The sequence below is a fragment of the Dermacentor silvarum genome, chromosome 11 (genome assembly GCF_013339745.2).
Source record: "Dermacentor silvarum isolate Dsil-2018 chromosome 11, BIME_Dsil_1.4, whole genome shotgun sequence".
Lineage (NCBI taxonomy): Eukaryota > Metazoa > Arthropoda > Arachnida > Ixodida > Ixodidae > Dermacentor > Dermacentor silvarum.
In genome coordinates this window covers 59,086,967-59,114,392 of record NC_051164.1, presented here as the reverse complement: position 1 = coordinate 59,114,392, position 27,426 = coordinate 59,086,967, and the positions used below count along the sequence as shown (strand labels likewise).

Genomic DNA, 27,426 nt, shown 5'->3' with positions numbered 1-27,426 from the left:
GTAGTGCGTCAAAGGGCAAGGAAGGGTGGCGGCCGAACAGAAGGTAAAAGGGTGAAAAGCCAGCTGTCTCGTGACCGGACGAATCGTAAGCGAAAGTCACGAAGTGTAACGCGTTGTCCCAATCATTATGGTCGTCAGAAACGTACATAGACAGCATCGTGCGATTGAGCCGCTCCGTGAGACCGTTTGTCTGCGGATGGTAGGCGGTGGAAAGCTTGTGCCAGGCAGAGCAGGACCGAGGTAAGTCTTCAACGACGCGAGACAAGAAGGCGCGGCAGCGATCAGTGAGGAGCTGCCGGGGTGCGTAATGATGGAGGATGACGTCATGTAAACGGAAATCCGCCACCTCAGTTGCAGAGTTTGTGGGGAAAGCTCGCGTGATCGCGTGACGGGTCTCGTAATGAGTCGCGACAACGACCCACTTATTGGAAGGTTTCGTGGTCGGAGAAGGCGCGAGAAGATCAAGACCAACGCGAAAGAAGGTTTCTGGGGGCACATCGATGGGGTGAAGGCGTCCAGCGTGCAGCAAATCAGGTTTTGCGGCGCTGGCTGAGCGCACAGGCTGCAACGTAGCGGCGCACGGAGCGGCACAGACATGGCCAGTAGAAGGGGCGCCGTACGCGGTCGTAAGTACGAGAAACTCTGAGTTGGCCTAGAGTAGGTGCGTCATCGAACTGGTCAAGAATGGATGTCTGGAGATGGCGTGGCACAACGAGTAGATTTTCTGGGGCGGAGTTCACTAACCTGCGCTGTTCGTTTTAAAGTTCTTAGCCAAAAAGTTCTTACGCTGAGATAAGGGTGCAACCGAAGTGGCAGCGCATATAATTTATGGCTTCGTATGAGAGCGAGGAGGAAACAAAGCTTGGATTGCAAGGAAGTAATCACTGCAGGTAAGTAAATAGCGTTGAATCATGGGACACGTCAGGTGGATGCAATTTATTTGCCCAAAACGCTTTTATATTTTTCTTTCAGGAAAGTGACACCGCTTTTCGTGTTCTGCATGTCCTCGTAGTTGTTAGGCAAAATTATATAAAAAACTCGGGTGACTTCGTAGCTCTGCAGTGTGCTGTATAGGTTCCTTTTAATCAAAATGTAGCCTGGGTAACCAAGTATACCGCTTTCTAATTTCAGTGTACCCTCTCGGTGGTATCCAATCTCCGTTTTATGGATTCGGACTTCCTGCGTAAGTTACTTAATTCTCTTGTTGAACTTGCGCACTGGTACAGTGCTGAGGTACAGTGGTACAGAGAGCTCCAAACAGCTCTTAATAATCATATTCAAATTACGCAGTGCCATACGTAGCCGATACCTAATATTCAGAGAAGTAGTTCACATTGCTGAGTTTGTAAAGTAGCTATACGTAAATACACAATATCAAAAATCTGTGCTTTCAAAACTTAGATTAGCTGAATCCAATTAGGGACACAAAAGTGTACTAAATAGTTTAATTTTCAAGAAACATTTCGTGTAAGCCTGGATCTGGCACAGTGGATGTATACACGTAGGAGACCGCCTATCGAGACCAAGTGAAAGTTAGTTTGGGTCATAGCTTGGAAATGATCAGGCTCAGCACTTGTTCTACGTATTTAAAAGCTATGCCACGACAAATCAATTTTATTGCGATAGCAATTATATGGACACTTGAACCGGATTTCTGGCGTCGCCGTCGCCGTCGCCGTGAGGTTCCCTATAGATAAAATCTTCGCCGCGCGCCGCATGCCCGAGCGGAAGCGTGCGGGGACGCGCGCTATCACGGAGATCGCACGCACTCAATCTCCCACGCGCAAGCAAGGAAGCCGGAAGCCAGCGCCGGAGGGAGCGGGGGGGGGGGGGGGGGGGGGCGCATTCTACTCTGCCAACAACCGCGCTCGTCGCTCGCTCGCACCGTCGCTTATCTCCCCACGACTCTGACATTTATGCGCCGTGCATTCGCCGTTCAGTTTCCGTTGAAGTGATAGACCGCACGTACCTTCGCCGCTGCGACGTATATATGCGCTTGCTGCCAGCGTTTTGACAGTCGTTGTCTGCAGTCATTCAGTGTGACCTATTCACGTTTGTTTGTGCGCGCTCACACCACGCTTGTTCATTCAGTTAGTAATAGTCGGGCCACATTTTCCAACGCACGCTACACATGCAATGCTGGCCGGATCGGCAGTGCAGCGCTACAGGTGTGTCCCTTCGCACGCGTTGCCCACGGGAAGCGCTTCTCATCAACACCACCGTTCTACACGCGCCTTCTCGTGGTCATCGAGTCTCTCTTCATGTTGGTCTACTTACGCCGCAGCACACCTGCTTAATTAATCAGCTCATGTTTACTACAATTCATATTACTACCAAAGCCGCTCACCTTACTTCGTATGACATTGCTGTGTTGCTATCGCATTCATTGCTTCGCCCTTAGGACGAAACTGTGACATTTTTTGGGGGATGTCAGTGGTCAAGCTGAAGGCTGTGAAGCTGAGTTTCGAGATTTCATATCGCTCGCAAGCAGAGATGTTGCTGTTCGATGTGTGCGCTAATAAAATGCAGTGCCGGAGCGGTATTAAAGGCCTTCGCTAATAAGCTGAAACACTTGTACTAAGATCGCGTAGCTGATCGATGAAAATTACTAGACGGTAATATCTAACGTGCGGTGCATAAAAATAAGAAATGCGAGAAATATTAACCTACTTACCCTCTATTCAAATGTAAACATCATTGCGAGAGCCGGATTTGAGCGAATCACTAGGAGTATTGAGGAACGATGAGGACAAGTTATATTACTGGTATACTTTCACTTTGTTCTATTAACCGCTTGAGACCTAGAAATAGCTAAGGTGCATAATCACTTTTAAGTCAGCCTTATTGCCTCCTGGCATGTTAGGAACGTGAAAAACCATTTTGTTGCTTAAATGCCACCACTTGATGTAAAAAGCAGCACCTCCATGTGCATGCACAAAGCTACGTTCTCATCATGTTTGTTTGGTAAAAACTGGTTTTCATTGTGCAAACACGAAGATAAAAACCACTCATCACTCAATCCAAACTTCCCCCTCATGTACCCTTATGAATTCCTAATACCTTCCTTCGGCGTTACGCTGAACCTTTAAGTAAATTTCTCGTGGAACGTTTCAGGCCTCCTTTAACTCCGCAGTACTTCAGCATGATTGAAAGGTAGCACGAATGGTTCCTATATTAAAAAGGTTGACCAGCATTCAGCCTTGAATTATCACCTGAATTCCATCCTATCCTCTTGTAACGTTATTGACCGTGCATTGAGTAACTGCATTACTGGATTCTTGAACGAGCGTTACATTTTATCACATTTCCAACATGACTTCAGAAATGGGTTCTCGACGGTCACCCAATTAAGCACAGTCATTCACTCTTTTGCTTCTGCTCTTGACAAGGCTGGCCATGTAGACGTATTTTTTTTGTATTTTCGAAAGGTTATCGTTGTAGTGCTTCACCACAAATTACTTTCAAAGTAGAATTTCTCGGCATTCCTAGCTTTCTCCTATCCTGAGTTTCTCCTTACTTAACGGGTTGAAACCAGTACGTAATAATCGATGGGCAACAGTGTGATTCTCCTTAGGTGACCTTTGGCATTCTTCAAGTTAGCGTGCTTGGTCCACTTCTTTTTCATATTTATTGTAACGATATAGTTGACGCAATACATGACCTCTGTATTATTCGACTGTTTGCAGACAATTGTACCTGTTTTCACGACATTAATACAGCTAATCATCAACTAGCACTTAATTTAGCCTTGAACACATTTCTTGAGTGGAGCAACAAATGGGGGAAGAAAACAAAACTTTCTTAAATATGTGCTCCTACGTATAACTAACAAAAATACATGTGAAGTTTTCTTAATCCATTGGCCCAGACCCCTTGATTGAGACCAACGAATACAAGTACCTCAGAATTAAAATTACTAACAACCTAAATTGCAATACACACATTACCAACACTGCCTCTTCTGCTTTCAGAAAACAATGTCTTCTACGCGATAAGTTTAAAGATGCATTCCCTGAAGTGAATTACCTTATAACACCCTTATTCGAACCAAACAGAAATATTCTTGCGTTATGTGGGATTCATTCACTAAAGCAAACTAATGCTCGTGAGAGGGTACACAGATGAGTAATTAATTTAATTTCTTTTCTAAATACGGCCGTGAAAAATCTTTAACGTAGCTATTACGCACCAATGTATTTCACACCTCAAACGATGCGAAAAAATACTTTACAAATACTTTAAATTTCTTTACTCATTAAATGCCGTAACCTTCCTATAGATCCTAGGCCCCACCTCGCTCTTTCTACATCCAGAAAGACCCGCCATTTCTACCCTCTTAATATTTCGCCTTGCCTTGCAAGACAACCTTCTTTAAGTATTAAGTATTAAGTATTACTCACGTTCTGAATAGTTAGTCTTATAGAAAACTTCATGCTTTGTGCTGTATTATTTGTTTTCTTTAGGTTTCCTTTTACAGCGTAAGCTGTTATGGGCTCATTCTAATAGCAGTTTCGGTTGTCCATGGTGTCTTCCACCGATGGTGTCCGCAGCAGCTATCGCCGGGAATCAGAAAAAAAAAAACAAAAAAACTCGGCGCTAGAGCAATGATAAACTCGGCGGTAATGCGGTTCCACTCAACATGAAAGCTGGGGAAGTGCGGAGCCGTGATTCGCCGGTGTTTTCCCTGTGTGTTCCTTGCGTTTATGTTGTGTTTATCTTGTGTTTAGGTATTCTTTTCACGATGTTGGGATTAGCTGGCCTGCGCTGGCAAGCAACTTCAGCTTCCCGCCGCACACCGCTTGATCAGACCTGCGTCGGCGCTGTCTTTCACGGGCTAGCATCCGCTGTCGCTCCAACCGTGCTTGCCACTCGGCGTCCATGGCGGGAGAGAGCGTTCCGAAGCGCGGGATGAAGATGACATGATTTAATGGTCTCCCCTTTGAAACGGGGCGGTGAGAAATAGTCACCTAGCCTGCGTTATTTAATCAGCTATGCTGTACGTGTTTTTATCTAGCATTTCTGCAAACATTTCATTACTCTTTTTGCCCCCTCAATATCTACCTTGTACCTCCACCTATGACTAAGAGATCAAACCACGTGGTATCAATCTGTTCCCCGATTTTTTTCCACCAATACTTAAACGTGTCTTGCTTATCTCGACTGCTCACCGGTTGATGCTTCCGCCCACAATCCATTAGAATGTGTTGAGTGGTCTCCAGATATTTGCTGCAGCATACACATGCCTCATCGAGTTCTGAATATTTGCTCCGGTATGCTTTAGTCCTTAGGCAACCGGCTCGAGCTTCAAATAGCAAGGCACTGCCCTCTGTGTTATCGTACAGATTTTTCCTTCTAGTTTTTTTTAAATTCTTATTCTTGTAAATATTCATTGTCCTTCTTGTTACAATTCTTTGCGTACATTTCACTGTCTCTATTTCTCCCACTTTCTTTCTGTTGACTCCGGGTTGTCTATTTACAGTTTGAATTACCCTGTACTTGCTTGCCAACTTTCTTGACCTCTTTTTCCATTCTGTGTCCACGCTTTTCAGATACAGATACTTGTGCACTTAAAGGGATACAGACGCGAAATCTGAAAATTTTACGAAAATGCCGAGAATGAATCCTTCGTGTGTGACTACCCCGAAAAGAAGTAGTCACTTAGCTCATTTTTGAGCTGATGGCTTTATTTTTGGCGTTTTTGTGAGCGCGCGCCTCGCCGCCCGACCCGTGGGAGTTGGAAGGCGTGACGTCACGACACCCTCGTCGTACAGCTAGCCAGCCGGCCGCGGTCATTCGAAAAGCGCTCACGCCGCCATCGCGAGCATGGATTCGAGTTCTAGTGCGTCTACCACCGATGAGCACACGTCTGAAGACGAGGACCATTCCAACTTGGGAAGAAATATTACCGCTTACGGTTACAAGCCTTCCGCGTCAAGCGACGAAGAGTAGGCGGCCGTGGAAGTGCCGGTCGGGTTTTCGCGAACCGTAGCGCGAAGATTTCGCTCTGCACCAGACACATGTGCAAGAATTATTTGTCATTTCCTCTGTAAACTTGCTTTTTCAAGAGCGCACGTTGGCGAAGCAGCTGTAGGGTACTTCAGACTGCATTGATGACTGAATAGTAGTTTATGCCGTCGGCGTGAGCCACTGCTATGAGGTATCAGTACCTCCGAGACTCTCACGTCCACGTCGCCAGCCGACCGACAGATGGCAGCACCTGTCTGGCGTTCTGCACAGTTTTTTCTGCTTATAGCCTGTGGAGCAGAGCTGCGTGTGTGTGTCTGATCTCGTGAGTCGCACTCGCTATAGCCTTGTATTGTTTTACTATGCTTTGCCAAAATTTTTAAAGACATTACGGCCTTCGTCTCCAGCCTCGGGCATCTTGCCCCAGCCTCGCCATCACACTGCTCAAGAAGGCTGCAAGTGAACGAAAACAGTACCGACATCTTTTCGCCTCTTTTCCAACGCACCGGTGATCATTTCTGCCTTGCGTTTTCGTGAGAAGACCGATGGCACAGCGTCGGGCTTCAAGCATTGCCTTTTGAGCGGCATGCCGAGGCTTGCAGCACAACCGGACTGGTCACATAATCATCGTCGACGAAGCGGTCCGCGCAAATGAAGTCATTTTATACAGGTCTCCAGGCTGTACGTGATGGCTAACAGGCAGGTATCCACAGTTTACACACCTTCTCGTCTCTGGGAAACGTTTGCGACGGCGTGTCACGACCGACGATGCTGTTATAACAGTAATGTCTGGGCATTTCCTTCCGCCGCGACGAACGCGTCAATACCGAGCGACGACCGTGGGAAGGTGCATGTAAGACGCACCGCCTGCGTGGCGCGCTTACGGGGATAATGTTTCAGACTGACCACGTGCGAAGATTGCCGAAAGGGGTTAAACAAACGCTGCAAGGGTCCGACACCCCCGGAAACAGTGCGACGGCTGTGGCCGACCTTGGCCGCGCGCGCGCGCGCGGGTGCGTGTTATGACGTCAAATTTCAGCTTCTGCCAGCGGCCGCTTGGAGGCAAGGTGCAACAGAAAATCGAAAAAGAAAAAGATGTTTCTCGTTCTTTCTTTCAACGCAGCTTGTTGTATTCGTCATTTTCAACAGTTCAACTTATGTTCCGACGCAAAAAACCACCCGCCAACTTTTGTGTCCGTATCCCTATAAGCCGCCCATTTATTTTCATCCATGTTCCTGAATCATTCTTGAAAACTAGTTTTGCTCTGCGCTTCCCTGACTTCAAAAGATGCCAATCCCATGTCACCTTGCACTGCCTCATTTGTGGTTTTACGTGGCTCCCAAAGCCAACCGGCATACTGATTTTTGGTTAACTTCCAACCCCGACAAGATATCCGACTTAAAGTATAGAATGGTATTTGTGAGCGTTAGCGCTGGTACCATTACTCCTTTCCAGATTCCACGCACCACCTCATACTTAATGTGGCCCCATATTTCTCTGTGTTTATTTATTTATTTATGTATTTATCACAGTACCCACAGAGCCATTTCTGGCATTACAGTGGGGGGGGGGGGGGGGGGGTTGAAGAATGAAAAGGTGCACAGAGTACTACCGCGCACAGGCGGCGAAAAAAAAAAAATAACATTGAGATAGGAAAAACACAAAATTATTAAACATAAAAATTTCACAGCAAGGAAGAAAATGAGTCATTTGATGTTATGGACACTATCTCCTCAGCCAATTTGTTCCAGTCTGAAATTGTTTTGGGAAAGAAAGACATTTTGAAGAGGTCAGTCCGGCACCTGTATTCTTTAACTTTGAGCGAATGGTCTCTTCGGACGGACACATAATCAGGGCTAAGTATATATTGAGTTCGGTCAATTCCAGTTCTTGAATGAAATATGTTATGAAAAAAATTTAACCGAAGAAACATCTCTACGTTTTTGAAGTGGGTCCCAGCGCAAAGTGTTTTTCGCACTCGATACGCTGAAAAACCTACTATAGTCATTAAAAGCGAAACGAACGGCCAAATTCTGAACTCTTTCTAGCGTTTGTATGTCAACTAGAGATTTCGGGTCCCAGACTGTGCAAGCATACTCAAGTATGCTTCTAACATTTTATATATATAACAGTTCTTTGGTTTTTACAGGAAAATGTTTGGCGTTACGTCGCAGGAAGCCCAAAGCGCGGCAGGCTTTGGCAGTAACAAAATCGACATGGCGCTGCCAAGACATTACACTGGTCAAATATAAACCAAAATATTTAAATTCTGAGACTGACAGCAATTTGCTACTGTTGATGTTATACGTGAAATCATGAGGAGTCTTTTTTTTTTCTTTTAGTGAAACACATATGTACAGACTTTTGTAAATTAATATGCATTCCCCAATCCTCACACCGTTGAGCTACTGTACACAAGTCCTGTTGTAATGCTTCGCAGTCATCTCCATCGTTGATAATTCTATACAAAGCACAATGATCCGCGAAAAGTCGCATGCGTGAAGAAATACCTGTGACAATGTCGTTGATGTAAATTATGAACAGCAAAGGACCCAGGACGGATTCTTGACGCACCCCTGAGGTCACATCAACGTCATGCGACTGTTTCCCGTTGATAACAACTCTCTGACGCCTCAGGCTCAAATACTCCTTTATCCATCTAATAACGTTCTCATTTATGTTGTACCAAGACAATTGTTCTATTATAACGAATGTGACAACATCAAATGCTTTGCGGAAGTCAAGAAATAAGCAGTCAACAGAATGCCCTTTATCCAGTGCGCTTGTTAAATCATGAACGAATTCGGTAAGCTGCGTGACACACGAGTAACGACTGCGAAAACCATGCTGATGGGTATTTAATAATGAGTATGTACTAAGATGGCTCATAATATTAGTATAAAATACGTGCTCTAAAACTTTGCATATCACACTGGTCAAAGACACTGGTCGATAATTTGAAACAATATTTCTAGGTCCAGATTTATGTATAGACACAACGTTTGCAAGTTTCCATTCAACAAGTAGAGATCCGTCCTGTAATGACTTGGTGAAAAGAATCTTCAGGTACTTTGACAGAGAGAACGCACAAAAGAGAGAGAGCAGGATCGTGGGTATGCCATCTGGTCCAGTGGCACTGTTTTCTTTTAGTCTTTCTAAGAGCGACACAATTCTGCGCTGATCAAATACAACGTCCGCCATGGGCTCAGCACTGATAAAGTCAGGGCGACATTCGGCAGGGCTAATGTTGATTTCATCAGTTGAAAACACCGAGATGAAACACGCGTTAAAGCACTTGGCTTTCTCCAGGTTATCGTGAACGAAAATTCCGTCATGATCGAGTGGTGGGAAGGACAAGTCATCCTTTCTATTTCTTTTTAGATACTGCCAAAATTCTTTAGGGCGATCTTGGATGCGCAAGTCGAAGGCTGAAAATAGGCAAATTTGGCTATTTTAAGCGAAGCATTCATATCATTTGTAATCTTTCGTAACTGATTCTTGTTTTCGTGCGATGGATTTCTTTTGAAACGTGCGTATAACTGTTGTCTCTTTTCAACGACTCTACGCACCTCTTTTGTAAACCACGGCTTGCTTTTGCTGCGGCGTTTCATCATAACCCACGACGGTACATATCGTTCACGTAGATCGAAAAGTTTGTCTTTCAGCGTGTTCCACACTTCATCAACGCTGAGCGATTCAGACAAAGTTTCGAACACATCAATATAAGATTCTAATGCACGTGTTATCTCAAGGGTACGTGCCTTTCGATAACTGTCAATGCGCCGATTGCCACAGTGCTCAAGTTTAACATGCTGAAAATTCATTTCCGCCAGAACACAACTGTGATCACTGATACCAGGCAATATAAGGGTGGACTGAACTATTGGTGGTTGATTAGTCAATAATAAATCCAAAACATTATTGCCATGCGTTGGCTGCAGCACTAACTGGGATAAACTAAACGAATTGCAGAGAGTTAGCATTTCTTTGCCTAATGCAGTAGTGGCTCGAGATGAAACACTCTCTGAGCACCAGTTTATTTCAGGAATGTTAAAATCACCCCCAATAACTAAACAGTCAGTTTTAACAATTTCAATCATGTCAGTTAGGTCACTCAAATCATGAAGCCGGCTTCTAGGTGGCCTGTAAAACGAACACACAGATAAGGATTTACCATTTAGAAGTCTAATTTGAGCCCATATAGCTTCACTTATCCCTACATCAATTTCGATCTTACAAGAGCTAACCATGTGGTCTATAAGAATAAAGACACCTCCCCCGTGACTGTTGCGATCAGTTCGATAGCTGATGTAGTTGCTGAGAAAAACTTCACTATCCATGACCTCACTATCTAGCCATGATTCACTTCCAATCACAACCGACGGTTTCTTAACACTTCATCAATTTAGAACAAGAAATGACAAGATAGAACGTTCCGGTTTAGTCTGTCAAGTAGCTTGAACCACCTGGCCCCGAGATTCGTCATATATGTATTTGGTACTATTCAAATAAAGTACATCGTATTTCAGACCCGCTTTACCATTGGTGCCCTTGTGAGCTTTAGCATAATTCCACAGTATTTTCCTCTTTTTTCGAGCTGGTTCAGAGAAGTCCTCCGAAATGTTAGAACTTCCTTTTAACTTTCTCTCATTCGACAGAGCACCCTCTTTGTCCTTGAATGAACTGAAATGAACAATTATTGGCCGAGTTCGTTCCGGACTGAACCGTCGGAGACGATTGGCATTTTCGATGCCAGGGTCTATTCCCAGAGTAGACCTGCACAATTCTAGGATATGTTTTTCAGAAGTCGTATGTGACTCGTGTTCTTCCACGTTGTTAATGCCGTAGAAGAGCTGATTACACTGTCTAGATCGATTTTCAAGATCGTCCACTTTGTTCATCAGGGTTTGCCACTCAGACCGCTGTTTTTCACCACTCACTCTACAGTCCTCAACAATGGTGAGAATTTCCTCGAGACTTGCAATCTTTAATTCCAAATTCATTATTGGTGCATTCCGCTTCCACTTTATTTTCAGATTATCTTGGTGGTTGCTTGAGTAATTCTTTCCTTCGTTTATGTGTACGCCGAGGTACTTATACTGCATTAATATGGGTATGACTTCTTGAATTGACACCACGTAATTACTCGTGGCAGGCACCACTCCCTGCCTGAAAATGTAGTGGACTGGAGTAGGATTCGAACATATATACGACCTTTAGATTTGTTCGAATCCTACTCCAGTCCACTACATTTTCAGGCATGGAGTGGTGCTGACACCGGCAAGAAAAAAAATATATTGCCGAGAGCTAGTGGGGATATACTACTTCAGTGCAATGAAACTAGGAAGGCCCACTAAGCTTCACCAAAGTCACTCCCTCACCAGAACAGGAATTGGCCTCCCTGGTGCAGTATTCGGCCACTACCTCCCTCATGACTCCGACAATTAACACATGGCCCTCAGTCCCCAGTGGCTGCGGAGCACCTGACCAAGGCGGCGGTCAGACCTGCTAGGCGGCAGAGGGTGCTAAGAATCTCTGGGTCCGGACATGCCGCCAATGGAAACTGAATCTCGCAGGGTTCAACACGCGCGCACTTTCGAGTGAGGCTAGCTTAGAAGGACTAGTTGAAGAATTATCAGGCATTTCCTGGGATATTATTCGCCTTAATGAGGTTAGAAGAACTGGTGCTGACTAACGGCCACGTCCTCAGCTACAGAGGTCTTCCAGATCAGAGAGAATACGGGGTAGGATTTCTAGTCCATAACAACATAGCGGGTAACACTGATGAATTCGACAGCATTATGAGAGGGTAGCAGTCGTCGTAATAAAGCTGAATAGGAGATACAAAATGAAGGTAGTACAAGCCTATGCCCCAACCTCCAGTCACGATGATGAAGAAATAGAACAGTTTTATGAAGATGTGGAAGTAGCAATGAGAAAGGTGCAAACTCAGTATACTGTAGTCATGGGCGACTTCAATGCAAAAGTCGGGAAAAAGCAGGTTCATGCGGAAGCAATTGGCAACTACGGCATTGATTCTAGGAATGCAAGAGGAGACATGTTGGTAGAATTCGCGGAAAGGAATAGGCTACGAATAATGAATACATTCTTCAGGAAGCGCAGCAACAGGAAGTGGACCTGGAAAAGCCCTAATGGAGAAACAAGGAATGAAATAGATTTCATACTCTCTGCCGATCCAAGCATAGTGCAGAATGTAGAAGTGTTAGGTAAGGTAAAGTGCAGTGACCATAGGTTAGTGATGTCTAGGATTTCTCTCAATTTGAAGAGAGAAAGAGTGAAATTAGTCAGGAGGAAACAGGCCAACCAAGACACAGTAAGGGTAAAAGCAGACAAATTCAGGCTGGTGCTCGCAAACAAATATGCAGCTTTAGAACAGGAAGATGAAGGTAACATAGAGGTAATGAATGAAACCGTAACTACGCTGATCTCAGAAGCGGCAATTGAAGTGGGAGGTAAGGCGCCAAGGCAACTAGTAGGTAAGCTCTCACAAGAAACAAAGGACCTTATAAAGAAACAACAAAACATCAAAGTGTCGAACTCAAGAGATCAGATAGAATTCACTGAACTGTCGAAACTGAACAAGAAGAAAGTAAGGAATATTCGAAATTATAACGTGGGAAAGATTGAGGAAGCTGTAAAATATGGACGCAGCATTAAATCAGTAAGAAGAAAGCTTGGCATAGGACAAGGCAAGACGTATGCACTGAAAGATAAGCATGGTAATATAATCAACAATTTCGATCATATAGTAAAAGCAGCCGAAGAATTTCATACTGACCTGTACAGTGCCTAAAACAGCCAAGCTACTTTGACTCGAAATAGTGATGAACCGGATACAGAGGCTCCTTCTATAACTAGCGATGAAGGTAGAAGGGCCTTGAAAGACATGACCAGGGGAAAAGCTGCTGGAGAAGATAGAATAACAGTAGATTTAATCAAAGATGGAGAAGATATCATACTTGAAAAGCTTGCGGCCATTTATACGCAATGCCTCACAACTTCAAGTGTATCAGATAGCTGGAAGAACGCCAATATTATACTTATCCATAAGAAGGGAGACGTTAAACAATTGAAGAATTACAGATCCATTAGCTTGCTTTCAGTATTGTATAACATATTCACCAAGATAATTTCCAATAGAATCAGGGCAACACTTGACTTCAGCCAAACAAGAGAACAGACTGGCTTCAGGAAGGGATATTCTACAATAGATCATATCCATGTCATCAATCAGGTAATCGAGAAATCTGCGGAGTACAATCAACCTCTCTATATGGCTCTCATAGATTTTGAAGAGGCGTTTGATTCAGTAGAGATACCAGCAGTCGTAGAGGCATTGTGTAATCAAGGAGTACAGGAGGCATACGTGAATATCTTAGCAAATATCTACAAGGATTCCACAGCTACCTTGGTTCTCCACAAGAAAAGTAGAAAGTTACTTATCAAGAAAGGGGTCAGGCAAGGAGACCCAATCTCTCCATTGCTATTCACTGCAGGCTTAGAAGAAGTATTCAAGCTCTTAGACTGGGAAGGCTTAGGAGTGAGGATCAACGGCGAATATCGCAGCAACATTCGGTTTGCAGATGACATTGTCCTATTCAGCAACAATGGAGACGAATTACAACAAATGATTGAGGACCCTAATCGAGAAAGTGTAAGAATTGGGTTGAAGATGAATATGCAGAAGACAAAAATAATGTTCAGTAGCCTGGGAAGGGAACAAGAATTCAGGATCGCCAGTCAGCCTCTTGAGTCTGTAAAGAAGTATGTTTATCTAGGTCAATTACTCACAGGGTACCCTGATCACGAGAAAGAACTTTACAGAAGAATAAAATTGGGTTGGAGTGCATACGGCAGGCACTGCCAAATCCTGACTGGCAGCTTACCACTGTCGTTGAAAAGAAAACCGTACAACCATTGCATTCTACCGGTGCTAACATATGGGGCAGAAACTTGGAGGTTAACAACGAAGCTCGAGAACAAGTTAAGGACCGAACAACGAGCGATGGAACGAAAAATCGTAGGAGTAACGTTAAGAGACAGGAAGAGAGCGGCGTGGATAAGAGAACAAACGGGGATAGCCGATATTCCAGTTGACATTAAGCGGAAGAAATGGAGCTGGGCAGGCCATGTAATGCGTAGGATGGATAACCGGTGGACCATTAGGGTTACAGAATGGATACCAAGAGAAGGGAAGCACAGTCGAGGACGGCAGAAAACCAGATGGGATGATGAAGTTAGGAAATTTGCAGGCGCAAGTTGGAATACGCTAGCGCAAGACAGGGGTAATTGGAGATTCCAGGGAGAGGCCTTCGTGCGGCAGTGGACATAAATATAGGCTGATGATGATGATGATGATGATGATGATGATGATCGCTTTCCTCTGCAGTGTCCACGTACATAGGTGGCTTGCTGCTTAGGTGGCGGCCGAATACCTCGACCCAAGCCTTCCTCCAGCCTACATTGTTTTCTCCCATGTTTTTCCAAGGGAGGTGGATGATAATTTTATTCCTGATGCTGTTGGGACTACCAATTCTATCCGTTATGCCGGCAACGGGGCGGAGATTCATAGCTTCTAGAATTTTGTGTCCATGAGCTGAACATGAGAGGCACAATAGTTGAGCAGCCGTATGTACATCACTGATTTCTTCTATACTGTTATGCACTCCGAAGTCTAGGAGACGCATGCTACTGGTGCCTTTAGTGATTCCCAATTCCGTTTCGTACAGGCTCCTAATCATGGTATTGAGTATTTTCTACGTCCGTTTCAGAGGGGATGCAAATAAATAATCATCTTCATCATGAGCTGGCTAGGTGACTGTTACCGCTTTGTTTGAAAAAGGGTGCCAATAAATCGTCATCATCATCATTATCATCTTCATTAGCATCGTAGCATGCCACTTGTCACGCGATGTGAGGGAGTGAGTGAGTGAAAGAATTTTATTGGAGGTGCGGCGAAGACGCGAACTCGTCGCGCACCCGGATAGTGAGTCCCACGTCGGGACCGGCAGGTCAAGCCCACCGGCCCGGTCGCGGGCACGCCGGACAGCCAGGATTTGCTTGTCTAGAACGGGGCTACGTAGAAGCGAGTCCCACTCCTCCTTGCTGAGCTTGGGGTATCTCGACCGGCACTCCCAGAGCATGTGTGCTAGAGTGGAGGTCTGCCCGCAGGACGCGATGTGAGATGCGCGCCGCGTACCGTCGTTACGTGCACACTTTATAATGCAGTTGAATAATAATACACCATGTGACACAACGTGTAGCAGTTACATAGGTAGTTGCACAAGGTAGGTAGAGAAGGTTTGAGAAAGAAAAAATAAGATTAAGGAGATGTATACAAAAATGCAATAATGAAATACATGTATCACATACCTGATTAAATCAAGCAAGCTAGGTGACTGTCACCGTCCAGTTTCAAAGGGAATGCCAATAGATCATCATCATCATTATTATCATCCTATCGTATCATTTGTCACGCGATGTGAAATGCGGGCCGCGTAGCGTCGGTGCGTGGGAACATTGCGTTGCAGTTGCGCTATATTTCATCAGGTGTCCAACATGTCACTATTGCATATAGCAGTTGCATGCTGCATGTAGATGGACGGGGTTAGTTCAAGTAGGCGTGACTAATTGTCACCACCCTGTTTCGAAAGGGATGCCAATAAATCAGCATAACCATCATCAACAGCATCGCATCATGCCACAAGTCAAGGGATGTGACATGTGCGCCACGTAGTCTCGATGCCCGTGTTTACTCTTCAATACAGGTGATGGCACCACCTCGCAACGTACGAACCTCTGCTGAAAACGCGAATCGTAGAGAAATGCGCGTGGCTGCAACCAGGCAACGTCGGGCTCAGCAAAACGCTGTGCACGACCCGTCGTATTGCGGCGCAAGCCACAACTCGCCCTCCACGCCGGGCGGACAGTTGAAATCGTGCTCGTGAAAACGACGCGAAGGCCCTGTAATGCTTGGTGCAGAAAATTAAACTCTGATGGAACCACTGCTCCAGCTTACGCTGTGACTGTGTTGCGTGTCCTGCGCAGGCCTGTGACCTTTTTTTTCTTGCAATGTCATATTAGCGTTCTAACCTTTGTATGCACCCGCCGCGGAGGCTTTTTCAGCTAAGGCGTTGCCCTGCTGAGCACGAGATCACGGGATCGAATCCCGACCGCGGCAGTCGCATTTCGATGGAGGCGAAATCCAAAAACGCCCATGTGCTTGCGTTGTCATCATCATGATCATCATCATGATCATCATCATCATCATCATCATTGTCAGCCTATATTTTATGTCCACTGCAGGACGAAGGCCTCTCCCTGCTATCTCCAATTACCCCTGTCTGGCGCTAGCGTATTCCAACTTGCGCCTGCAAATTTCCTAACTTCATCACCCCATCTGGTTTTCTGCTGACCTCGACTGCGCTTCCCTTCTCTTGGATTCTGTAACCCTAATGGTCCACCGGTAATCCATCCTACGCATGACATGGCCTGCCCAGCTCCAATTCTTCCGCTTAATGTCAACTACATTATCAGCTATCCCCATTTATTCTCTGATCCACACCGCTCTCTCTTCCTGTCTCTTAACGTTAGGCCAAACATTTTTCGTTCCATCGCTCTTTGTGCGGTCCTTAACTTGCGTTGTAGTGCACGTTAAAGAACCCCAGGTGGCCAAATTAATCCGTAACCCTCCAGTACGGCGTGCCTCATACTCAGAACTGGTTTTGACACGTAAAACCCCAGAAAGAAGAAGAACTAACCTTTGTATGCATATTTAACAGTGTGCCTTGGCTCTCCTGCTTGGGCCACAAGGGCTGAAGTATAATGCAAATATGTCGGATCGCGCTGCCGGTTGCCATGCTGATGTCGTAATCCGAATTTGCATGTGAACTCGTGGTATTCGAAACGCGCTTCATTATGCTTTCTGTCGTCTGTGATGACTCAACGACAGAGATAAATTATTGCAAATTTTCTCGGAAGTTGGTGACAAAATATGATTTCTCGCATTTGCGCTTGGCTCTGCATGCATATGATATGATATCCGGGCTCGAGAGCTATAATGATAACATCGAGAGCTATCACCCCTGAAAACTATTTTCCGCTTACTATGGCTGCTGCTGTGAAACGTGAATATACTTGGTTTTCAATAAAAAGCCCGCAGATCCCACGTCCAGTGGGAATCGATATTATGCGAAGCAGTGCGCGGGGAGCCTACCAAGTTGACGAAACGACCATGAGAGCATCAATACGTAGGCCCTGTTTCCAGACCTACATGATACGCATGTCATGGCATTCATGTCATGAGTCCTCAGGAGTCGCTTTAGCTACGTCTAAGAGACCTTAATTAATGCGAAAGCCTTAGTCATGCTCATGACTATGACTTCGACCATGAATCTTTAGCCTTTTACTAGGGCTTGTACCACTTCTCTTTAGTCTTTCCTTTACTTAGCACCCACGTCACAAACCCTTTTAGTGATTTCTGAGCGTTAATCTTTTTTTCGCCGACTCATTGTCATTTTTGCAGAGTCACGTTCATGAATATGGCTTCTACCGCCATGCTTTAGTGTTTTCTTCACTTAGTACTCACGTCAGAACCCATTTCAGTGGTTTTTGAGTGTTAATTTTTTGTACAGCCATTGTCATTTTTCCTGAGTCAAACTCACGACGACGACTTTTACCACCATCCTTTAGTGTTTCCTTCACTTAGTACCCACGTCTGAACCCATTTCAGTGGTTTTTGAGTGTTCATTTTTTTCGAGTCATGGTCATTGTCACTATGACTTGAGCACCATGATGTAGGTAGCTGTTTCATAACCTACATGACATACATGTCATGATATTGATGTCATGACCTATAACTTATGTTCGTCATACACTCTTGTCATACTATGCCAATTTTGGTAAATACCAAGTTAACGAAACAACCATCAGAGCACCAAGATGTAGGCGGCTAGATAGATAGAGACTGTCAAAGTGGCAAATGTTCGCGAAGAAACACTTCGCATTTAAAATTTCTGAATGATGTCCATCAAATCAACTGAGCAGTAAGGCCCTTCTTCCCCGTACTCGCAGAGACGCCTAAACGATCAGCTGTTTTCGCAGCTGCACCGTTGCTTCAAGTAATTTTCTAAACGTACTTCAGAATGTGGCACTTCCTGTTCCTGAGGAACGGCTTACGACCAATCCCTATTCTTAATACCAAATTTCCAGTAACAAGCGCTGGAGGAATTGGATAAAAGGCTCGATGTGCCCAATGGCTGCTCTTCATAAAAAAATTGCAGATCCCAACGCATATCTTAGAATCTATGTGAAGCGAAGCTTTGGTGAAGCGGTTAATCAAATGCTACATATTTGTCCATGTCATTTCGGCGTATTTGACATAAAGAGCGAGAGAAAGAACTTTATTCCAGCTCGAAAAAAACATTCACCGATGATTACGATACTCCTTAATGCGAAATTTGAGCACAGCTCTATGCGAGTTTTCATTTCGCGATATACTGGCTGGCGCGTACGATCTGTCTCGTGCGGCCCCTTGCAAAATGAGCGAAGTGTGGCGCGACCGCCTCGTTAATCAGAAGATCGCGACGTAACCGCGTGGGTTACGCGTGGGCGCGATTCACAGCAGCCGCCGCAGACGGACCTCGGCTCATGCAGCACTTTGTTTCCATGTAAGGTATCATTGGACACGCTCGCCGCAAGCCATCGGTGAACAGACAACGGCGCGCTACTCTGGCGACATCTCGCAGCGGTTATCGCCACAGAGCTCGCCTGTTGTGTTATGAACATAGGGACGGTCCCTAATGTCGGAAATGGCGCGGTAGGAAAGCAGAACGTCGTGGAGTTCTTCAATCTGCTGACGTGTTAAAATCAGAAGCGATCATAGACTTAATGGCGCTGTATGTAGATATCGGACTGCTCATGAGCCGCGCAACAAGAAGTGGCCGCCGTGAAAACTTGCACTTCGTGTTCTTCGAAAGCGCAAAAGGGCGAGTGAGGTGCCTTGTGGCAGCACTTACAGTGTCAATTTGAAATTTACAATAGGAAGGGAAGTGCAGTTTGCCCCTATAGACAGAACAGCACGGGGTACTGTGATACCGCAGGAGAGGGAGATGTCAGTGATGGGCGTCAACACATGGTCACCGTCAGGAGCAGGCGGCGATGACACGATGTCGACGTAAGTCAACGTCTGTGGTGGCAAGCGGACCTGTTCGGTTGAACAGAGGCGGCTCGGAGGTGCGTGAGCGGGGTCCAGAAGGGGAAGATCCAGATCGAGGGTGCTGACCGAACAATCAATAAGGGCGGAGTGCGCCCTTATTAATAAGTAATGAGACTGACAACGCTCGGAGCGATCTGGCAGCGATGCGGGCACTCTCCTCACATAGTTTGTGCATCAGCCACTCCCTAGAAAATCAGAGAAAGTGTCTACTTCGTGCGGTAAACACGCGACCCTAGAGAGCGTGATAAGTGAAATTTTGTTTTGTGTTGCGCGACAAAAATGAAACAGTGATATTTTCAGCAATGGTGTACTATCAAATTTTGTGTTAAACTTCGTGAAGGCGCAAATTTGCCGACGAAAAGCTGACGAGCCTTTGGGGAACATTCGTATCAAGTTTTTCGGGGAACCGAGCATTTTTCGAGGGCCGGAAAACAGGGGAGATGAAGATGAACCTCGGTAAGGAAGGCATTCAACATCGAAAACTGCGCAACATGTGGAAAGACTGAGGGCTCTTGTGAAGGTCAGTCCGTCTACTAACATTGAGACTGATGAGTAGTGTGTTAAATCTGAATCATTTTACCCTTCATGAAATTCTGACTCAATATTTCGGCACCAGAAAGGTGTGTGCGAAGTTGGTGCCAAAAAAACCTCCCCATTCAACAGAAATACAATTGGAAGAACGTGTGCCTTGACTTTCTCAACAAGATAGAAGGTGACCCAGGCTTGTCCAGTCGTGTGATCACTGGTGATGAATCATTAATTTTCTACTGCGATCCAGAAACAGAACGTCAAAGTCAAGAGTGGCACACTGATACATGCTCGACAGATGAAAGCTTGAATGACCAAATCAATATTCAAGTTGATTCTGATTTGGTTTTTGACAGTAGGGGAATTGTTCACACAATATTTGTGCCCGAAGGCCAAACTATCAACCGAGTTCTTTAAAAAGAAGTCCTTGAAAGGCTCAGAAAGAGAGTGCTTCGCGTCAGACAGGATATTTCAGCCACATGGATGCTCCACCATGGCAACTCTCCCTGTCAGACGGCAATCTCAATCAACCAGTTCTTGACAAAAAAAAAAAAAGGAATTCCAGTGGTTCCTCAGTCCCGCTATTCGCCTCATATGAGTTCGTGTGACTTTTTTGCTGTTACTCAGGATGAGACCCATCTGAAGGGGTACCATTTCGGTAGTGTCGAAAACTTGCAAGGGTGCGCTACCAAGGAGCTGAAGAAAATTCCAGTTGAAGCCTTCCAGCACTGTTACGATGAGTGGAAACAACCTCTCCGCCGATGAATAGCTGCACAAGGGAACTGCTTTGAAAGGGATAACATTGACTTTAAAAAATAAAACAAATTTTGTGTGAAAAAAAATCTGTCTGATTACTTTTCTGCCGCACCTCTTAGGGGACAATGGCTTCGTTGACCTCTGCACGCGAGTATATAATTTTTTCATGGCAGCGACTTGTCCACCCAAGGGGTTCCCAAATAAGTTGCGAATCCTGCTTGAAGCTGTCCCAGCTTCTTAGCTCGTCTTCATGGGTTTGGAACTATACTCGAGGCCTTCCGCCAAGATAAAAGATACCGTTGGGGAGCATGATAGTAGGGTCCGACCTGTTAGTGCTGATGCGAAGCTTGCTCCTAAAGGCTCTGGAGAAGCCATATCTTGCTTCTACTGTTTCATATGCAAAATATTTTTTGTGTAGACACGTTGCTCCTGTGACGTATTATGTCAGCATCTTCAAAAGGCAACGGAAGTTCGCACAGCATCATTCCGCTGCCTGAAGTAATAAATAGAAATTGGTGCGGCTTGATTATTGTGGTATGACTGTGCATTTGTTTTACCGTGGAACTGATCGATTTCACTTGTTGCTATAACTTCAAGTAGCTGGCGCAATCCTGTAAGTGGATACAATCGACGGCCGCAGAAGGCTTTCTTCAGGTCATGTTCTGTAAACCGCATAGTGCTAGTGGCTTTGGACTCTCCTTGTCAGTAGATGTCGTTGTTAGCAAATGGTTATATATTGTTCGTTATAATTTATTTGCAGGTCACTGAACTTTGGCGGTATTGGAACAATAATCGCACATGAACTTACTCACGCCTTTGCCAGAGGTGAGCTTATACTCAAATTAAGCAAGAACATATCGGCCAGCTTTGCTTTCACATCACTTAGTCCTGCCATTTTATGGAGAATATTGGCTTGTTAAGGAAACTCATAAAAATACAAGTTACGAAAGAAGTTACCTGCTGCAGAACAACTTGTTTAAACCGTTTCCTCTGCCAATTTCACCTTCTCAACATATAATAGGGGCTATGGTTTTCCTAAACGTATTTGTCTAAATAGATACCATTTTCCGTGGCAATTACTTTACAAAATGTTGCTTGTTATATTTCAGTGAGCCCCGTCTACAAAAATAATGCAATATCGAACTTACCGGAACATGAAACAAATATATTTAAACAGAGAGCGGAATGTTTCGAGTTTCAGTATGGAAACATTACAGACAAAGAAACAGAAACTCAGGTGAGATTACCCACGTTCTGTCGTTTGTGATTGCCAATTGCGGCTAACTGGTTGCTAAGCCTGGCGAGAGGCAAACAAAACAATTATTGAGCCTTTATCTATCCGTCTCCACGACTTTATGGTTTCTGATACATATATTCATTAAAAACTACAGATTGTTAGGGCATTGTGCTATTTTATAAACAAGTGGCATTAATGAAAGGCATCGCGTGTTCAAAGGATTGATCAAAACTAGCGAGATGCGTTCTTTTTTTGTTCTTATTTTCGATAAGGTGCTTTACCCATTAAGGACACAGAAAAATCCACCAGTTACATTTCGGTGATTTTTTGTGCTAGATGATAGTTTTACACTGCAAGTACATTGTGAAAGTTCGATGAGTGCCGCTTTATTCGTTGAAACGCTAGGATAGTTTATAAAGTACGCTGGCCCTTTGTGGGAGCAAAACCTGTTGTATATCACCAAATGTGAATGCTCTATTGTGGAGCTTTAAAAAACAGAAAGGCTTGCAGCGAAGAGTGGAACAAACTTTGCGTAAGCCCTCATAACCTTGTGGTGGAAAAGTGAGCATTTTAGTGGAAAATATTCTTTTCTGGCAGGTGTTTTTACTATTCAAGTGTGCAGCACGATTTAACGGGGAAGGACTTTGGTATTGCTTTCAGAGGCGCGCGCAATGAAAATATATTATTGATGCAGATGTACACGTGATATCTTACGATGAATGCAGGTTTCAAAACTAAAGCATTCAGAATTTGGTTCAGTGGTAGTTAAAACATTCAACAGACTGGTGGCATCTCCTACAATTACAGTCTGCTCTTGCATTTCAGTCCTGTTGTATGCTTTGGTCGGCAACATTTTCGTTTGAATTTTCTGACCTTTCATGAGATAGGATGAACGTCTGGTTCCCGAAGGCGGGTTGCTCTACTTTCATTGCATAACTCATCTCAACTGGCACATGAATACAGATCGTATTTGTTGTTTTCTGTTTCCTCCCACCTATTTTCCGATTTGTAATAAAATCCTGCATAAATAATCTGCCGCTTTAAATAATGGTCATATGATATTCAATGCATTTTTATTCATCTAAACTTAATGCAACACTGCTCGCTATTTCATTGACTATGGAGATAAGATCGTCATCTTTCTCTGCAGCAAGAAAGGAACCAGGAGGAATAGTAGCAATCTTGATGTAACACTTATTATATTTTTTACCTGCAATGGTGTCTGAAGTGTTAGTAATCCGCAAACATATTTTAAAAATAGTCATCGGAAAATAATGGTAAAAAAGCCGCCGCGTGTGCTTCGAGAACAAGCACACCGCTCTGGCATACACGTAGGTCCAGTGTGCTTCACAAAGTACACGTACATTCATTTTCTCGCAATGCTATAAATATGCATTGTATATGGTATGTCATGGCATGCATCGTTCCCGCCATTCTTTTCTAAAACTTCCACACAAACCTCAACATCGTGAAGCATATGATGTGCTCGATAAAAAATAAAGAAGGTGGATGTACAGCAGCACCTGCTATGTTCAGCACTTCTCCAAGTTTGGCGATGAATAAATCAAATATATCATGCAGAGAACAAACGGGGATCACCGATATTCTAGTTGACATTAAGCGGAAGAAATGGAGCTGGGCAGGCCATGTAATGCGTAGGATGGATAACCGGTGGACCATTAGGGTTACAGAATGGATACCAAGAGAAGGGAAGCGCAGTCGAGGTCGGCAGAAAACCAGATGGGATGATGAAGTTAGGAAATTTGCAGGCGCAAGTTGGAATACGCTAGCGCAAGACAGGGGTAATTGGAGATCGCAGGGAGACCCCTTCGTCCTGCAGTGGACATAAAAATAGGCTGATGATGATGATGATGATGATCATGCAGCTGACAAAAAAACCACAATGTGGTCGTCTTGGCTGGATTCGTTTTAGCAAAATGGCGTACTAAGGAACACAATATATCTCTTCTTTAATTATTTACAAATGAAAATGGTACTGTACATTTAATAGTACGCTGGTATCTAATGGGTTAATGCAAGCTTGCGTTAAAAGATCATCATAAAGAAAACTGAGGGCGCAAAATTTGTTACTTTATCCGAAACGTTCCGCGTAGGCTTTCTATAGCCAGATACAAGACCATGTGGAAGGATTGGAAAGCGGGAGTGTTGGAACCTATCCAGGCAGTGCGCACAAACGAAACATGAAACACTTGTCCTGTATTCTTTCTCGTGTTTCGTTTGTATGCGCGCTGCCCAGGAATATACAAAGCCATGATCGCAGTGTAGAAACCACAGCGTGTATTCTTTGTTATTTTGTTTTGCTCACGCTATTGTATGTGATGTGATGAACATTGTGTTTTCTATCCTGTCAATAAATTGCAGCTCAATGGAAAAGCAACTCTAGACGAAAACATGGCCGACAATAGTGGCTTGTATATTGCACTGAAGGTAAGTTCAATCATTGCTCTTCTGATGCAGCGGGACAAAATTACGCCTGAAAGTGCTTGTCTCGACTTCATTCAAAGGTACCTTGAGGCTAGGTGCCTGCAATACGAGTGCATAGTCATCCTACAATATAAAACCTGTTTCCAGAAAGTACAATCATTGACACTAATAACCAGACTTTTGATGTGTTTGTAAACTGCCATTCTACAGAAACCTGTCAACAGTGACTGGAGATATGGATATATACTATTTTTCTACTACCTCGGCACCATCGCCATTGGTGCCGCCATGCTCTCTCTGGTGCGACGGCGGCGCATCCGTCGCCCACCCGGGCCAGCCGTGTGTTGAGGTCAGACTTGTCTTGGAGGTCACGTGGTTTGCTGTGGCTCCCAGGGCGATGGGTGAGCATGCGAGGGCAGACGAGAAGGCTGGTGGCTTGACGCACACTGTTTTTGACTCTTCATGCGCATCCAGTGATGAAGTTGACGTTAAATATTCAATTATGGAGGACGGGCACAGGTGAAGCGGCGCAGGAGTGGTAGGACGGAACGGTCGCTTTGGCACAATCACGCACGCTCTATGCTGCCGGCGTGCCTCACGGCACGAGCGTTGTTAACACGAGTACACGTGTCCATCGTAAGATCTGTTCATCGGTGTCATTAGATGCGTGACACCATGCTTGTTTAATTAGTAAGAGAATATTTACCACAATTTTTACGGCCCATAAAATGAGCGTTACTTGTTTTATCATGTAATATTTTGCTACCGCTGTCGATGCTTTGCCTTTCAGGTGACTGTTACTGTGACTGTTTCACAGTGAGCACCTGAAACAGCAAAAAGCACGAGAACTAAACAAATAAATTATTAGTTGCAGAACAAAAATCAAAGAGGAAGACAATCAAACGCGAACAATAAATAAGGACTCATAAACGCCGTTTTCTAACCCCATACTAATTTCTCGGCCATTCTGTGGCACATAACGAAAACAAGTTGCGGGGCTAATTGGTGATGCATTATTTTTTCTTTCTTACGAAAGTAATCCATCGCCACTTTTTTAAGACAATCACGCAGAAAGACATGACAGGACGGGCGCTGACTCCCACTGTTACACTCTACGGCTAATGTGAGAAAATGTTTGGTGGCTTTCATTCTCTGTCCTTAATTTCACCTCTTACAACTGTCTTTCCATTCCATTTCTTTTTTTTTGTCCTGCACAGAGTAGAAGGCTAGAGGCGCTTACCTCTAGTGCACCTCTCTGTGGTTTGCGCAGATTAGTCCTCTCTTCATTACTCTACGCCCCTGCCTTTAATTATCTGAAGCTCTTCTTGACACTATCGCAAATGTACCTAAATCTGAGTGTTTTTTTTCTTGTGTATGTTTTCTTGCGCGGTATCATTTTAAACTGAAAGCGTTTCACGGAGAGGCCTGCCTTGACCATTTGGCGAAAATGAGAAATAATTGTACGGTATGGCTTGCGTAATATCACCATCGAATTAGCTCCATTTGTGCTGGAAATACACACTATAGGCGCTTAGCTTCTGTGTTCGCATAGTTCCAGTGTTCACTCAAGCAGCGCAACTCCCCTGACGTGACGAGTCAGGTAGACTTTTTGTGCTTGGTCTTGCCTAGATCAAATGCTTGGATCTGATTGATGGTGATGCACGTAAGCGCGGGCATGAGATCCAGCACAAACACGCCGCCGTCGTTATTTCTTTGTAGCCACCGTCGCTTTGTCGTTGCCGTTACACGTACTCCCAATATACAAAAGAGGACATCTCGACGAAAAGTGGCTTGCGGTATTCATCGGCATCGCGCTGGAGAACACGCTGCCAAGGTCTAGAACTGAGGTCCCCAGCAGCCTTTCCACGTTACCTGTTAATAAAGTGCCTTCTCTCTTTCTCCCTCTCAACAGCTTCACACCACGCAGCTATATTTCGCTTGACTTGAAAAGGTATCACACAACACTGTAAAATGAAGTGAATTGAAGTTTTTTGAAGTGAAGCTTTCTTGCATCTTCACCAACTTTGGGGATGCGGGCTGCTGTGTTGCATGGGTGGGCGTTCCCAAAGATAGTGCTAATCATGATCGTCAGAGGCTTCTTCTTTCTGGGGTTTTACGTGCCAAAACCAGTTCTGATTATGAGGCACGCCGTAGTGGAGGGCTCCGATTGATTTTGACCACCTGGGGTTCTTTAACGTGCACCACAACGCAAGCACACGGGCGTTTTTGCATTTCGCCTCCATCGAATTGCGGCCGCCGGGGCCGAGATTCTATCCCGCGACCTCTTGCTCAGCAGCGCAACGGATCGTCAGAGGCAGTGGGTGATGTAAGTGAAGACGCGCGCTATAAAACAAAGCGCGAAAGAAAACAAAAGCGCGGAAGAAACGTCGAGTGGAGCCAAAACGCCTTGTGTACTCAGCAAAATATTGTTTCGAACTTGAACAATGCATGCTGATTCGCACTCACTAAGCGGACACTTTCGGGAAACCGCAATAAGCACCGAGGTGCGGTGAACGTTTTATTCAGAAGCATACCAGGCCGGTACACAGCGAATGGCTTGGTACGCGAGTGTACATGTTTTCATAAACGCGAAGCAGAACGACGTCGATAGACAGTGATGATGAAACAGAAGGCGAAACCGGTCCACGTCGGGTTTATGGGTGAAAAAAAAAAATACTTCACAAACGCGCCAGTCGAGTTCTGTACGGTGTGAATACTACAATGTACGCGATAGACTATAGTTAAAATCTAGTGTGTAAAGCCAGATGCTTGCCGTAAAAAAATATGTTTGTCTCTGTCCTGTGCTCTATACTTGCAAATGGTCGCTAAACAAGAATGACGATTCTCACAAACACAATTGAAAACTTCGGCTAAACGAATTCCCACAGCGCATGGGATATGCGTAACTTCTTTAGGAGCATCCTTCTTGAAACGCAGTTGTTACTGGAGCTGCCAGTACTACAGCCCTTAACACCGCTGTCTCCCTCACCTCAGTCTGGGAGTCAGCGGTATTAAGGGCTGTAGTATTGGCGGCTCCAGTAAAAACTCCCGCAGTGCGAGGAATACGCCCCACGATACCATACCGCACTGACAGCTTATAGTTTAATTATCACGACAAATCCTGGAGTTATCCCGCTGGGTATTGATTTATAAATGCTGATATAGCGCGACAGTGGCGAAAGATCAGACGTGGTGTCATGCCGTCTGCAGCGTGTTCTTTCAAAGGTTGTATGTATCGAGAACATTCCCACTAGTGCC

The 27,426-nt window shown here is 44.8% G+C and overlaps 1 long non-coding RNA gene across 1 annotated transcript; it reads left to right on the top strand.

The window, feature by feature from the left end:
* The first annotated feature begins 1,134 nt into the window (after positions 1 to 1,134).
* LOC125941456 (uncharacterized) lies at positions 1,135 to 24,207 on the top strand. The gene is made up of 4 exons (XR_007464301.1): positions 1,135 to 1,183; positions 21,247 to 21,311; positions 21,596 to 21,723; positions 24,106 to 24,207. It is a non-coding gene; the product is annotated as an uncharacterized LOC125941456 (long non-coding RNA).
* The last annotated feature ends 3,219 nt before the right edge of the window (positions 24,208 to 27,426 follow it).